Source organism: Gymnogyps californianus, chromosome 11, assembly GCF_018139145.2.
Source record: "Gymnogyps californianus isolate 813 chromosome 11, ASM1813914v2, whole genome shotgun sequence".
Classification (NCBI taxonomy): Eukaryota; Metazoa; Chordata; class Aves; order Accipitriformes; family Cathartidae; genus Gymnogyps; species Gymnogyps californianus.
Window position 1 is genome coordinate 7930456 of NC_059481.1, and position 14907 is coordinate 7945362.

Genomic DNA, 14907 nt, shown 5'->3' on the forward strand with positions numbered 1-14907 from the left:
TACCAGCTTTCTCTTGTGACTTATCTATTTGTTGGGGATTGTAACTTGGGAACACTTGTCCAACTTTCAGAGGAGTATTTGAAAGATTGAGAAGAGGGCTAGTCATTGGTGCTCGTCCTGATATTGAATGCTATCTTGGGTTGAGGGTATCCATCCAGAGTTTGATGTGTTGCTCTTCTTCAATGAAGTATATCAGTATATAGGTTCCCATTAATCTGTAGACAAGGTTTTTTGGAAATCAGCTATTTTTGCTCTGCAACTGAAGCACAGACCACTTTTAAAATGGCGAAATACTGGTTTGTCTAATAACAAGATTAATGCTGCTTTTACTGGAACCAGTGGCAAAACTTCAGTGTGCAAGGCAGGAGCTACATCTTGTTGGCTTCAGTAGACTTGAAGTTAATATGCTCTGCCTCAAATATACTGCTGCAAATCTTAAAAAATCCACCACTTTAGTGATATGAAAGCATACAGATAATGTGGAAAGTGTGAACATAATGCACATGCTCTGCATAAATCCCCGATTTCATTTTCTTATAGACTTAATATGCATAGAGAGTTTGAAGATTTTCTGATTATTTCATCACCTGTCCATACACCAGTGCATTCTAGTTGAATAGATGTTTTAGAGGTATTGCAATCCTGAGGTGAAGGCCTCAAGTGACAGAAAAAAATACCAATTTTCTTGATGCATTTTCCCAATGGTTAGTTAAATATATTTAAATTAACTCCGTTCTAGCTTATTTTTCTTCTCAGGCAGTCTTTTTACTCTTCCCCAGATCAAGTAAGATCCAGCCACAGTCTGGCTTTAATTTTTCGGTTAAAATACAGTCTCTTAATTCTTAATTAAATCCAAAACACTTAAACAGATTTGCAACATTTGATCACAGGAGTGTTCTTAAAATTTGTTTTTAAAGTGGCTAACTGAAGAAGTGGTATATGACTTATTCAGGTGTACTTTCAGATCATAATCTATGTTAGATTCTGCTCTCTCTTGACACTTAATTCACAGAAAGTGTCAGATGCATGGGATGTGGGTTTAAAACAAAAAAGAAAAGCCCATAAGAAAAAAAAAATTCATGCTTGCTTGTATGCCACTGTCTTAAAGCGATAGGTAGTGAGAATAAGGGTTATATCATGTGATTCAAACTAGCACCATATGGTTAATGTAGCTCAGTGTCTCATGATGCAATGAAATCGTTGCAATTTGATGCAATTAAAAATGACAAGTAGAAAATAAAAAGTCTGGTTTTATGTTACAGTGCCCATTTCCAAAATAAAATGCTAGTCTAATATTCTGCTCTGTATAAGATATTTTTATTCTATTTGTGTAGTCAGAAAGTTCTGCTTTCAGATGCATCTGGTTTTCAGCAAGGTCTTGCTTTTGGTTGTTTTCTGGGTGACCTGATTAAGAGTATAGCAAGACAGCTGATTTGCTCCAACGTCAAAGTAGTGCAGTTAAATTGTAGTTAACAGTAAAATGTACTGGAGTCCAGAAGTGACCCAAAGACTTTCTCCCAAAATTTAATTTGGCAACAATACATACATCCTCTATGCATCAGTAGAGCTGTGTTCTCTTACTGTGACCTTCAGGAGATCAAGGCAGCATAACACATACTATATGCCTTTCCAATTTTGTCTTTTTTCTGAATCTAGCAGTTCCTATGTTGGGAACTGCCTAATGCAATTCTGATAGTTCTAATCATGTGTGTGCTGAGTAGCTATAGCTATGGAAGCCTACACAACTGTATAGGATGTGCAAAGCCTGTGTAAAAGCCTAAACAAAATGGTAAGATCTCTTCTGTGCTTCTAAGTGTAGCAGAAAGTCAGTTGAAAGGGGAAGATGGAGGATTATGTAAGGAGCTAGGGGACTAGTATATAATGATTTCCAGGGTGATGATTAATAATGTTCCAAATATTAGAGTCTGTTCCTTTTTTTCTTGTGATAAAATTCTTACTTATTAGGGATTATTGTCTGTATAAGTACTGTGGCATATGCTTCTTAATATACTGATTAATCTTCTATACAATTCACAAAAAGACTTATGTTCAGGTTATCCCTGAAATGGTGTTTTGACTATGTAATTAGAAGGTAATGTACTTATGAGTAATGTTTCAAAGAGTCAGCAGCTGACCTGTTTTCATTGGACGAGTTCTTTCTAGTTGATTCAATTACCTGTGAGCATGCCATTATACTTACTGACTTTTTCACTTAAGGTTTTCTGTGCCCTCTACATTGGAAGACATCTATACATACTTTATTTCAAGAAGAATTTTGGGAAGTGGGTTTGATACAGGATGATAATTTTGATTATAAAAAGATTTCATGCTCAATCAACTGTAGGCTTAGTAGACTGATAATTCTTCAGACATGAAGCCTCTTCTGTTTTAGATACAAATAATGTATCTAAAATAATGTTCGATACAGTGATCTGTTCCAGGCAGGTCATACTTAATGTCTCTACAGCTATGAATTAACTGAATTAGTGCCAACAAAAAAGCATTTGCAAGCGAAGGTTTGAATTTTGATTTTAGCGTTAAAGCGCTTTCTAGCCAGACCTGCCTTAGCAGAGGAAGCAGAGTTTACAAGACATGTGGAAGCAGGCAGAGGAGGGAAAGGTTTTGTAGTAGATGCCACTCTGACAGCATTTCAGACATTTTAATTCATATTAAGACTAATGGTGAAGAATCAGGGAAATGATGCTATGCGGATCTGCCAGCCATTTTCTTCTACTTGGAGAACTGCACAACCAGAAAGCCGTATTCTTCCTGGCACTGTGGTTGGGAAGGAAGACAGCTCTGGACAGTTCTGTGCTAAATCTGCTTGTCCAGGCTTTGTTTCAAAGTGCAGGTTTTCTTGTTCAAGAAAAGTGTACCCATCAAACCAAAAGCCTTAGGAAAGGCATTTCAGCCTTTTCGTTTTCACAGTGGAAAAAGACCCCTATTTATAGCAACAGTTCAAAACGTTTAATACACTTGCCAATTAATAGAACTACTTAATCATATCTCAGTTATCCAAGGTAATGGGAGATAAGAATGGGAGACAAATTCAGTGTAGTAAAAATTGTATGTAAATTAGGCTTATAAGAATGTATTCAGTAAGATCATTTTTGAAAAGCCTGTAAGCAGTTTTCTGTAGAGAGTAGATGTGGGCTGCTTTAAACAGCAGAAAGCAGAACAGAGCCTGATGCAAGTGGCTTCCCTAGTGTGACTGGGAGCAGGGAGAGAAGCAGCACAAAGGAAGGACCAGCGTCATGCCCTTTACTAATGCTGAACTGTGCTTCACTGAGAATGGACTGTAGATCCAACTACAGCATCAGACAGGCAAAGGTAGTGACAAATTATAAGTGTCACTGAAGCACTAAATCAAGCATAGAAGAGGATTAATGAGAATGAAAAAGTGAAGAGAGCTTCCTAATCATAAAGCTGTTGCTGTAACTACCACAACAGAGTCAGAATCTGTGTCAGTTATGTGCCATTATGTCTGCTCCACTGCTGTTCTGACTATAACATGCGCCAAAGGCATGCTTCTGTCTTTTAAGTGGATTATAGGAAATGTTAGAAAGCTTGAAACTGCACACTGATTTTTTTCTCTCTCCCCTTGTGCCCCCCCATCCCCTTTCAGTCGCTTAGGAACAAACACTGCATACTCCCCATGTGAGAGTTTTATATGTAGGATCGCATATTTTCTTCCTCAAGTATGCAAAAAAAATCCGTTAACTGTTCACTAAAATATATTGAGAAAGTCCAGAGGTGCAAGAGAGCGCCATCTATTTCATCATCAGGGGATTTCGTCGCTGTCAGAATGTGTTAAAGGCCACGTTTTGTCTTCACACACAATGTCTCCTCACTGGAATCAAGGGGCAATATAAATGAGATGAGGCAGTGGTTTCACTTAAAATGTCCAGTGCTGAGCACACAATTAAAAAAGATTTGAATACACAACTGTGCTGGGAATCACTGACATTGATAATTATCCCCTTCAGGTATATCCTTTGTAATAACTAGTCTTACAAGTTTGTTGACAGATTACACTGTAGCTTCTTATTTGACTTAGTGTGCTACATCATCTTGAAAATACTCAAATATAAACATCATGTGCTTTCTCACTCAGAAGGGTATCTACAGAGTAATTTCAGACTACGTGCTTCTTCCTTGCACTTACAAAGAGTCATTTTGTTTTCTTTTTTCCAAGAAATATCCCTTTCAATATACATCTGAGGCGAATTCCACTTTTTCTTAGTGATTTAATCTTTCTGACTGTGAGAGGGACTAAAGCATTATATTTTGTCATCCCAGTTTCTTCTATTAAGCATCCTTCAAGCTGAAGCAGCATGTCACAATAGATCATGGTGTCACCACAAGCTGCAAAATTTTATAAGCAAAATACTTTAGGTGCCCCATAAGCATGCCACCTAATGCAGAGGCATGTACCATTTTCTGAAGAACAAATAAGAAAGGGAAATAATTATACCCTAGTGTTCCAAATAAGTCAAAGTGTGTTTTTAATGTACTTACTTGCTCTAAGGATAATACTACTCGCAGTTAGGTCTTACAACAGTGTGTTTTGTGTTACTGTGGTGGTGATTTACAGACCACAGCAGCAATCTCTCAGTTATGTATCAGGACTGTTTACAGATGAACCTGTGTTAGATAGCTGTGTCTCATTGTCTCCCTACCAGAAGTTCTTCTAGGGGTAAAGGTCTAGTATCACAATTTTAGTGATGCATATCTGTCAGTGACTGGGAGAGCGATGTACCTGACCTTAGGGAACAAACAGGTTTTGACATGCTCATATTTAAGCAGCTGAGTAACCTGACTGGCCTAGGTACCCAAACGTAGAACATAACTCTGCTCTTAATGAGATCAAAGAGCAAGAAATGATAAGCTGAAGGGCTTACATTTTTAGGTCAGTGCAGTAACAATGAGTGTTCACCATTCATGGTCACTAAGCAATGAGAAATAAGTATTTAAAGCGAATTAAAATGGTACTTGTGTCATCATGTCACGTGAAAGTGTGTGTTTTGGAAAAGTTGTTCGATTTGCAAACAGGCATTTAATTGAAGTTATAAGTTAATTAAAAATTTTAGGATTTTTAGTGATTGTGTGACAGCTGAAAACAATAGTGCTCTTGGGGGGAAAAAAAACCCAACAAACCACCACCACCCCCGCCCCCCCAAAACCCCACAATGTAAGTCTAGCACATTGGTGCCTCTGTTTATTCTCTCAAATTTAAAAACAACTGTGTTGTATCAACTTATAGCAAACAGCGAAGGAGATGTTGCATTGTTTTTTCCACTTAGGAATTTACGAAAATAAGAACACATTAAAATTTAGCCAAAAAGGTTTCTGGGTGTTTGTGAATCATGTCATGCAATGTATAAGGGAGAAAAAACACTCTAAGTTTTTTTTTTTTTTTCCACCAATTGAAAGGATTCATACTTAGGCCCATTTTCAGGTGATTGAAAACTTTTAGTTTTAGAAATACTTGTGATTTTCGGTAGTGGAGAAAGCATTAAAATACAGGAGGTAAGAAGAATTCTGGATATACTAATCTCATAGATTTAAAATATTTCTGACATGGAGTTTTCATTTATTTAGCCTTTTCAAGAAAATAGACTTTGAAGCATAAACCTGTACATTTAATGAACCAGCTTCATCAAAACCAGCAAGCATGTTTCAGGCATTTGATTCAGGCTAATATATATACAAAATTAACTATTATGTTAAACCATAAAATTTTTGAGATGATATTGTAGTTGAAAGATGTTATACATCACTTTAGTGTCAAAAGCACAGGAACTTTAAAATATTCCATCTACCAATTTCCAGAATTTTCCTCTATCTCTTCCAAACCGAATTGTAGGATGTATTGCCTACAAGGCTAGATCTATACAGCTAAATCACTCTTTTTTTTCTTTCTTTTTTTTTTTTAAATCTATTCTATTAACTAGTAGGCTAGATTCTGGCTTAATTGCCAATGATACAGATCTGGGTTAATTCAGTTTAGGTGTCTTTAGGTTTTCATTGGTGATTCCAGTCTGAATCTGCCCCATATTTAATCTCTCTATGGTAGCTTATGAAAAGGGATTCCTTTGTCTTTAATTAAAATAAATATACAATTATTTACAGCTTAACAAAAAAACCCCAATACTGATTTCATTATTTTTTCTGTCCCTCCCTTGTACAGGTTGTTTGGAGTTAGGAAAAAAAAGAGTGTGGATCTTTTAGGGGAGAGAATAAGTAGTTGCACATTGCCACTTTGAAAGGACCGTAGGAGAAAAAGCTTTTTTATTACTGAATGTCTAACCTGTAGTTAGACTGCTCAGTAGTGCTTTGTCAAGGGTGTCCCAGGTGTCATTTGTGTTAAAAGCTGCGGAGAACTGAACACATTGGACTTTGGCATGTGGCCTCTGCTCACTGACAACTGTTGTCTGTTCATGATGCCATGGAAATATTTCCATCATGATCTCGCCGACTGTGGAGATCCTTCATTTAAGATGAATGTGTTGCAAAGGAACATGGGATCTGAATAATAAATTGGTAGTAAACCCTTTTAATTAGAAAAATACATTGTTTATTAAGCTATAACAACAGTGTTTGAATTTCTTTGAGAGACTTAAGGAATGAGAACTCTGAATTAGTTAAAAATGCGATTGTGGTATTTCTACCCTGCAAGGCTCCATAGCTTTTCAATTTTAATACTTCTCAGATAACAAGTGAAATAGAATAGTAGATGTTCCTGATGAATAGTAATTATTCTATAATTATTCATTTCATTTATAATTTGCATTTGTATATCTTTAATTAAAATGCAGTATACTGCAATTAGGCTATATTCAGCTGGTAATATCATCTAATACACACAAGGAAATGCAAATTTAAGGCTTAGTCTCTATCTAAATGTTGTCAGAACTCCTTGAAGGTAATGTCCTTTGCATCCAGCTACGCTGGATGTACATTGCACTCTGTGTACGCTCAGTAACTTGTAGGGACCAGGTTTTTGCTTCTGTATATTAAAATAAATCATACTAATTCTGTTCATGTCAAGGGGTTTATAGTTCTTATAGGTAAAGGGGATCAATATCAGGCCCTTCATTTGCAGTCAGCAGCGTTTTGCCCTCTAACAATGTCTGAGAGCCTGAAGAAAGAGCAGTTTTATTTTCAGTGTTTTGAAGCAATCTATTTAAGTATGGTTGCAAACATTTCTATTAAATGTCATGTGTGTTAGTCTGAAACCCTTGAGGAAAAGCAGGTTGGTAGGTAAATAGCTTAAGTTTTGCTGGTCAAGAATTGAAATATATCCAGACTGTATGTCTGCTTTATTAGAGAGCAAAAAAAGCAGTTTTGTGACATGGTTTTATCATCAGTGGTCCAGTGAGTTTGAGTGGCTTTTTGAAGAGCATAGCTATGCCATGAAACTCAAAGAAGCAGCCATTTCTTTTATTTCTCCCAACCAAAAAAAAAGTATTGGGAAGAACAAGATTGTGCTTTCTGGATATAATGTATGGACTCTTCATCTTCTGAGAACCTATAATTTTTTTCTTCTTGAGAGCATTACTTCTTCTCTGTTATTCTATTTGGGAGGGAGACTTTCTTTTGTGAAAGGTCACACTCATTCATCACCATGGAGGTTAACCTCTCTCTGTTAAGCTTTAGGATTAATATGCAGACTTGATCTGAGCACAAGCAAAATAATCTCCTTTGGGTTAGTCACTTGTATTTATTCTGTGGCTGATGGAACACTGATTATTTCTCTAAAACTGTTTATTTTGGTATCTAGTAAAGAATCTTGGTCATTCACAATATAGCAAGCCTTAAAGGAAGCATATGCATCTTATCATGTTATCATGAGCTTAAAAGGTTGGTTACTTCTCACAGTAGTTGTTTTCCGAATGAGAATGTACTGAATGATCTCTCTGTGAGGCTTTCAGACAATTAAGAGATCACCAGAGCTCTAGTTGAAATCAGTAGGAACTGGAGATAGTAAGCATGACAAGCTGTGGGATTTGAGTTGTAAGTAAGAGAATTAAGTTTGTTCTATAGTTATAATAGTGTTGTAACTGGATATCAGAACTGTGCCTGTATGCATACTCAGTGCATGTATGTCATTAATTGATTATCCAGGGGATGCAGGAACTCCCTGGTTCATTGTCTGCATAGAGGAGATAATGGAGTACTTTGCATCCGGGTGACTGACAGGACTCCCAGCCACCTTCACAGTGAGGTATTTGACTGATGGCTTCAGGATCTTTCCAAGTGGGAATTTTGGTCAGTTCTCAAGGTTCACCCTGCCAGCTCCTGCTGTGTCTAGTCCAATTTGTGTGCTTAAATTATTGCACTGGGTGGAGGGTCCCAGAGAGCTCCTGCTGCGGAAGAGGTCAAATTGAATATAGGTAAGACATTTGTATATAGTCTATAGAAACTGTTCCTGTGGGTGTGAAAATGGTCATATATATGTAAGATAAAAGCAATGGATTATGCATGTGCTGGAGTGGCTATGTAGGACCACAGGCCAGCTGGATTGTGAGTTTTGAGCAGAAGAATGGTCTGGGTAGTCTCTCACAATTCAGATGAAGATGACACTGGAAGGATCCTGGTAACAGAGACTCCCATTGCCTTCCACACAGAAACTGGCCATCCTGGTAGAGAAGTCTGATTCCCCATATGAGTGTTACCTGATACCTAGGTCCTAAGGAATTAAATTTTTCTTTTTAACAACCACTCTGTCCACGGGTGTCAATGCAACAGCAAGCACCATTGAAAATCAGCGTCCTTTTTTTACATGGCTAAATAAAATGGTAAGAATGCTCTATTTTCTCTGTTTCATTTCATTCACAACTTGTTCATAAATTCACTTCCGACTGCAATGTTTGTCCCCACTTCTGTCCCTCCCAGATACTTGCCACCTGTCAGATCTGTTAGCTCAGCTGCTTAAATGAACCCTGTCTGACCTGCTTCAGTTAAAACAAGTGGCTGAAATAGAATATCAGAGGGAGCTTGAGCAATGCATCAGCTTTTTCATTTTTTTATTGCTAATTCCATTGTGGTAGTAATTGAAGGAGATTTATATTTTTTCCTGGTAAACAAACAAGACTCTTCATTTGCCAGTCTCACTTTGCCAATGTCTGCAATTTCCTTTGTTGACTGTTCATTCCAAAAAAGAAATAGCTTGAAACAATTATTAAAATAGCTTGAAAATTTTTTTAAAAGCTTGCTTTAATTTATAGCTTCTGTCACTTTTATGATGCGGTCTTAATAAATATCTCATCGCTCATTGCTTTCTTTGACTTACTTTGTTCCTAGCTCCCAATAAATGAGGCTTTGAGTGATGATGATGATGGAATCATCGCCACTTTTGAAATAAAAGACTTCTGCTAGCTTTTTTTTTTTAACCAGCTTGGGCATGGCAGCACTTTCAGATGCATCAGAATATGGCAATTACTTAAATGTTGTTACCAGTGTAGTGTTTCCTTAAACTTTTTTTTTTTGCCCTACAAGACCTTGTACAAGACACGATGACCCTCTTTTTTGTTTGCATAAAATGGTATTCTGTTTCCCACTGAGCTGCAAAACCTGTTTCCAGCTTTCATTTAACAACTTTTGCTTATGTTATTCATGGCTTAAATGGTAGTAATTATTCAAGCATAAAACAAGTATGCATCCCCTGTGATAGTTTAATATGTTTCTCCACTGTGCTGTACTGTCTGTTGATTTATAATGGATAATTATAACCTATTTATATAACCGTATTTAACCACATATAACCGTGTTTATATAACCCTTATAACTATGTTCTGCAGAGGATGAAATGGAACATACATTGCAGGTATGTGCTTTATGATTATGCATCCAGAGTAATAGCAGAGACTAGGAATAAATTTAGGTGACTGAGAGCTTTTTACAGCAAACATCTATAGAGTGTTTGGAAGCTTATTTTACTCAGTGAAACTCCCTAGAAAAAGTGAATGATACCATAAGTGAAAGTGTTGCTAAATCACGTAGGGTGCTCATGTCTTACAACTGAAGGGAATTGTCTCCAGAGCTTTTCTTCCTGCTTCTGCTCAGGCTGAGAAGGAAATAAACCAGTGACAGACCTTCTATAAGGATCAAGATGGAGTAGGCACAGGTGACATGAGTAGGGTGACCAGATATCCCAATTTAATGAGGGTAGTCCTGGAGTGAGAGCCACTATTTTATGCCAGACTTTATTTGTGATGTAGCAGTTTCATTTGTTTTTCCCCTTTTCAGACGTTAGTGCTGTGTAGCCCCCACGCTCCAAGGGTCACTTCTGGGATGTGTTTGTGCTCTGTAGTCCTGAGCCATCAGCACAGTTCCCAACATCTCACCAAGACAGATTAAGGTCTTGTGGCATAGCTCATGTAGTCTGCTGATGGTGAGACTGTTTGTGCTAAAAATCCTTGTTTCCATAAGTTCCACACTCAAAGACTGGATAATTTTCAACCACAGTGGAATTCCCACGACCGAACTAGTGGAGTGGAACAAAGCTATACCACCTGCAGCATCATTTCTAGATAGTGGCTATTGTGCCAACAAAAATATGTGGAGACGTGGATCTTGTCATATGCTTCAGCAGCAACAGGCATTTTTTACAGCCACTAAATGCTGTGCCTTTTGTTGTTGTGAATCTTGTCTCTGTGGTAACCATCCAGAGCAAAACCCAGTATATGCTTCTAGCTTGCATTGGTTTCCAAGCCAGGTAGGCTTGAGTTGAGTTTGTTTCCAAACCAAATACAAGAGATGCGCAAAGCAACACTGAACAGCTGTAACTCCAAAAGGGAAATTTGCCTGATTTTGTATGCATGTAGCATATGGCTATTAGGAAGAATAGGTCAAAAATATGTGATGTTTTGCTTGTGTGTTTATTAGGAAAGAATCAACTGTAGGACCACTGTAACATTGACAACAAAATGCTGTTTTTCACCCAGGTGCTTTGTTTGGTTGGTTGTATGATATGCCTTACCTTAGGCACAGAGTTTCAACACAAGGTTGTCTTGTGTTGAAATGGAAAGATTTGACTATAAACAAAAGGATTTAATTAGAATAAATGCGTTGTAATTATTTTTTCTCTAGGCATAATTAATACTAATGCTGCTAGTAATGTTGCAGATGTTTTCAGAGTTGCAAATGATTAACTAGGGCAGATGAAGACTATTTGGCGCATCCTGGTTTTAGTATAAACTTACAGAATATTGGGAGACACTGATAATTTGTGTAGTAGGAAAAGAAAATACTGCTTTTCACTTTTCTTGTGTTCCCCTAATGCACATCTGTAGCATAATGGTTAAGTGTTGTGTGTGTGCCTGTTTGAGGGCAGCTTGAGGGGCTTATCAATATGAATATACCTCTGCAAGACTGTAGTTTCTTTCATGAAATGAATGCTTACAGTACGAGGCTTGGATACAAGCTTCAAAAGAAATGTATTTAAATACAGACAGAGAAAAAAGGACAGTTAAAGGTAATGTCCAGTGTATGTATGTGTATATACTATTTTATACATTTATATATAGAGAATATATACACGTACATGCATGCATAAATATATGTACTCACATATACATGTGGACGTACAAATTTATTCTTTGCTGTCAAAGTGTAAAGTTTAAAGCTCCAGACTATGTTTCTTAAACAACTAATGGAATTCTTCTAGGTTTTCAGGGGAAATTTATAAATTATGCTCATGTATGCATCAATATCAGCCAGATTTAGCTCGTAGTCTTCAAGAGGAATAATTGCAAAACACTTCGATGATATTGTAAAACTGCCATTCAGCAGTGCTGACCATATCATGGGGTTTCTTTGTACTTAATTGTTTAGAAGGAATTAATTTTGTTTTAATCTTCATCTCTGTCTTCACTGCTAGATGCTCTCTGGAAAAAGTAGTGTGATGTTTTCTGTTTGTTTGTTTTAACTCTGTTGCTTGCTGTACTTTGGGAAAAGACTTCATGAACTTTGTCTTGGGCTCTGAGATAGCCCATCATAGCTGGTGAGTTTCTTGAAAACATTAGCCAAGAATTCTTTCTGCCACTTGCTTGGAAGTGGTGCAGAGGCAGGATAGCCACTTGTGGAACTAATTGTCTTTGTGTTATGTATAGTTATTGCAGTCAAACAGTATACTTTAGTAACCAAGCGCATTATTTTGACAGGTCTCTGCCAACTATTTGCAAGCAGTTTAACATAAATAAGCTACAGTACTGTTCAAAGTTCTAGCAATGATTGTTTTAACTTGACCAAGGGGAAAAAAAAATTAAACCTTGATTCCTTATTTGCCTTTTCAGATAGCTGTGAATGAAGCAGACTTTTTATACAAAATGTCCCTGCAAAGATATCATTAGATCAATTGTTTGATTCAAAAAGTAGAGAGAACATTTATATAAGAGGGAAGAAAAGAAACAAAATCCTTTTTTATTACATTTTACAGCAGTGGGGAACAAAAGCATTAATGTTTCAACTATAAATTAATGACCAGTTAAGAGGTACTGCAGTTGTGTTAAAATGATGTGATGCTGCTCATATTTCTGGCATATTGCTTGTCGTGGTTTAACCCCAGCCGGCAGCTAAGCACCACGCAGCCGCTTGCTCACTGCCCCCCCACCCCTGGGATGGGGGAGAGAATCAGGAAAAAAACTCGTGAGTTGAGATAAAGACAGTTTAATAGGACAGAAAGGAATGAAAAACAATGATAATGATAATAATAATAATATGACAATAGCAATACTAAAAGAATTAAACTATACAAAGTAAGTGGTGCACAATGCAATTGCTCACCACTCGTTGACCGATGCCCAGTTAGTTCCCGAGCCGCGATCCCCCCTCCCAGTTAACTCCCCCCAGTTTATATACTGGGCATGATGTCATATGGTATGGAATAGCTCTTTGGCCAGTTTGGGTCAGCTGTCCTGATGGTGTCCCCTCCCAGCTTCTTGTGCCCCTCCAGCCTTCTTGCTGGCTGGGCACGAGAAGCTGAAAAATCCTTGACTTAGTATAAACACTACTTAGCAACAACTAAAAACATCGGTGTGTTATCAACATTCTTTTCCTACTAAATCCAAAACACAGCACTATACCAGCTACTAGGAAGAAAATTAACTCTGTCCTAGCCGAAACCAGGACATTGCTAGTTCATTGTTTTGATGCTTTGTTTTTCCCTAAAGAAAGGAGTTAATATTATGGGATGAATTATGCCGTACTGTGTGTGCCTTTGTCGTTCATCTCTAAAATTGTGGCCTGTTACTTTCACTCTCAAAAAAGAGGGGAAAAATTTGGTATAAGTAGCTTAAAGATAATTGCTAAGAAAAGGACTACATCCATGTCATTGGTGTCTATATGAATATTTGTATCCATTTCCATTCAGATTTAATATCCTTATGGTATAAATCAATAGCTATATTCACTTGATGGATAGTTCCATCAGTGCACAGAGTCCTTGTCCCCATGTGCAGGCAGTGTACGACTGGAGGAATGTGTAGAAGTGGTAATAGGCTGAGGATGTTTTGCTGGTCTGTGTTGTGAAGCTGGTCTCCACAGCGTCCTATAGAAACAGCAGAGACTCCTCCAAGGGACATTTCCAAGTAGCTTGATGAGTCAGTCCCCTGTATTGAGCTTTCCCTGGAGAAGCTCAGCCTTCCTTTGCAACTTCCGAGTAACTGCACTAGCTGGTGAACAATATGCATCTCCCTGAATGCGTATCTATGGACTCATCCATTCCGTACAAAACAAGATACCCTGGTTAGACACTTCCGCAGAGAAGGATGTTAGGAAGATTTCTGCATTGAGAGGAGGTGCAGACTTCATTTATAATGAAGTTAAATCCAGATGAGAGAGAGGTTGTCATTGAAATAAAAAATAATAAAATACTTCAGTGTTAGGGGTGTGAGTTTATGCAAATATGACCTTTATACCAGCTTTAAGTACAGCTTACAAGGAGAACACATGTTTGAGAGGCTGCAAACAGTAGGAGTCAGCTGATTTGGTTTAAATGTGCATCCCTCCTGCTGTGATAATTAGCAAAAAGATGACAGAGAATTAAGTATGAGGGGTTTGTTTCTTAAACATTACCTTTTGGATGAAGCATAAATAATGAAGCAAAATATGTCCGTAATTAATATTTTGTCATTCCTACAGTTCATTGAGGATTAGATCAAACTGCAGGAGCACCAGAATATTAAGTAGCTTATTCTGCTCTTTAAGGATCTGATATCAGATCTCTGATCACACTTCTTGTTTTTGAGGCTGTAATGCAGACCTATTTAGAAATGCATAAGTAGTGAAGAATTCAGCTTCATGTAGTATTGGGAGTTAATTAAAAATCATCTGCTGTTCACAAACAGCCAATTTTAGAATTATCTGGCAGAAATTCAGACTAGATACTTGCTTTCCAGAGTAATAGTGAGGAATATGTCCTCTCTGTTGGCATTTTGAAATGTCATTATGGGAGTTAAATTGTATATTAAATGGTAGATGGGTGGACTCATTCTGTAATGGTGAAAATTGATCTGAACTGCAATTTTTTCAGAAAAAAGGATCTGAACTAGCTTTATGAATTTGGAGAATGGTAAATATATGCTCTTTGAAATACTATGACTCATTGCATGGGAATGCTGTACATACACACTAAATATATATAACATAAGTATATAAAGACCTAAAAGACTTTTTTAAACTCATTTAGGAGCAAATTTTGGAAATTGCCAAGCATTTGTGAACTTACTAACTTTCTAGTGTGTAAAATTCTTAGTAAATCATTAAAAAAAAGTGAACATACCCACATATTTTCATGGATACATTTTCAATTTATGAGTGGGTCCTTTTGCATGAATTGTATCACTGAACTCTAGAGGTTCAGGCATTATCTGCAGCTTTGTTTGGCCACACTCATTACTTGAT

At 37.2% G+C, this 14907-nt stretch overlaps 1 long non-coding RNA gene across 1 annotated transcript in view; it reads left to right on the forward strand.

Moving 5' to 3' along the window:
- Positions 1-8173, forward strand: part of LOC127020413 (uncharacterized) — a 64766-nt gene extending 56593 nt beyond the window's left edge. Inside the window, exon 3 of the long non-coding RNA XR_007767079.1 lies at positions 8128-8173. This is a non-coding gene — a long non-coding RNA (uncharacterized LOC127020413). The remainder of the gene's footprint in view (positions 1-8127) is intronic.
- Positions 8174-14907: the final 6734 nt, after the last annotated feature.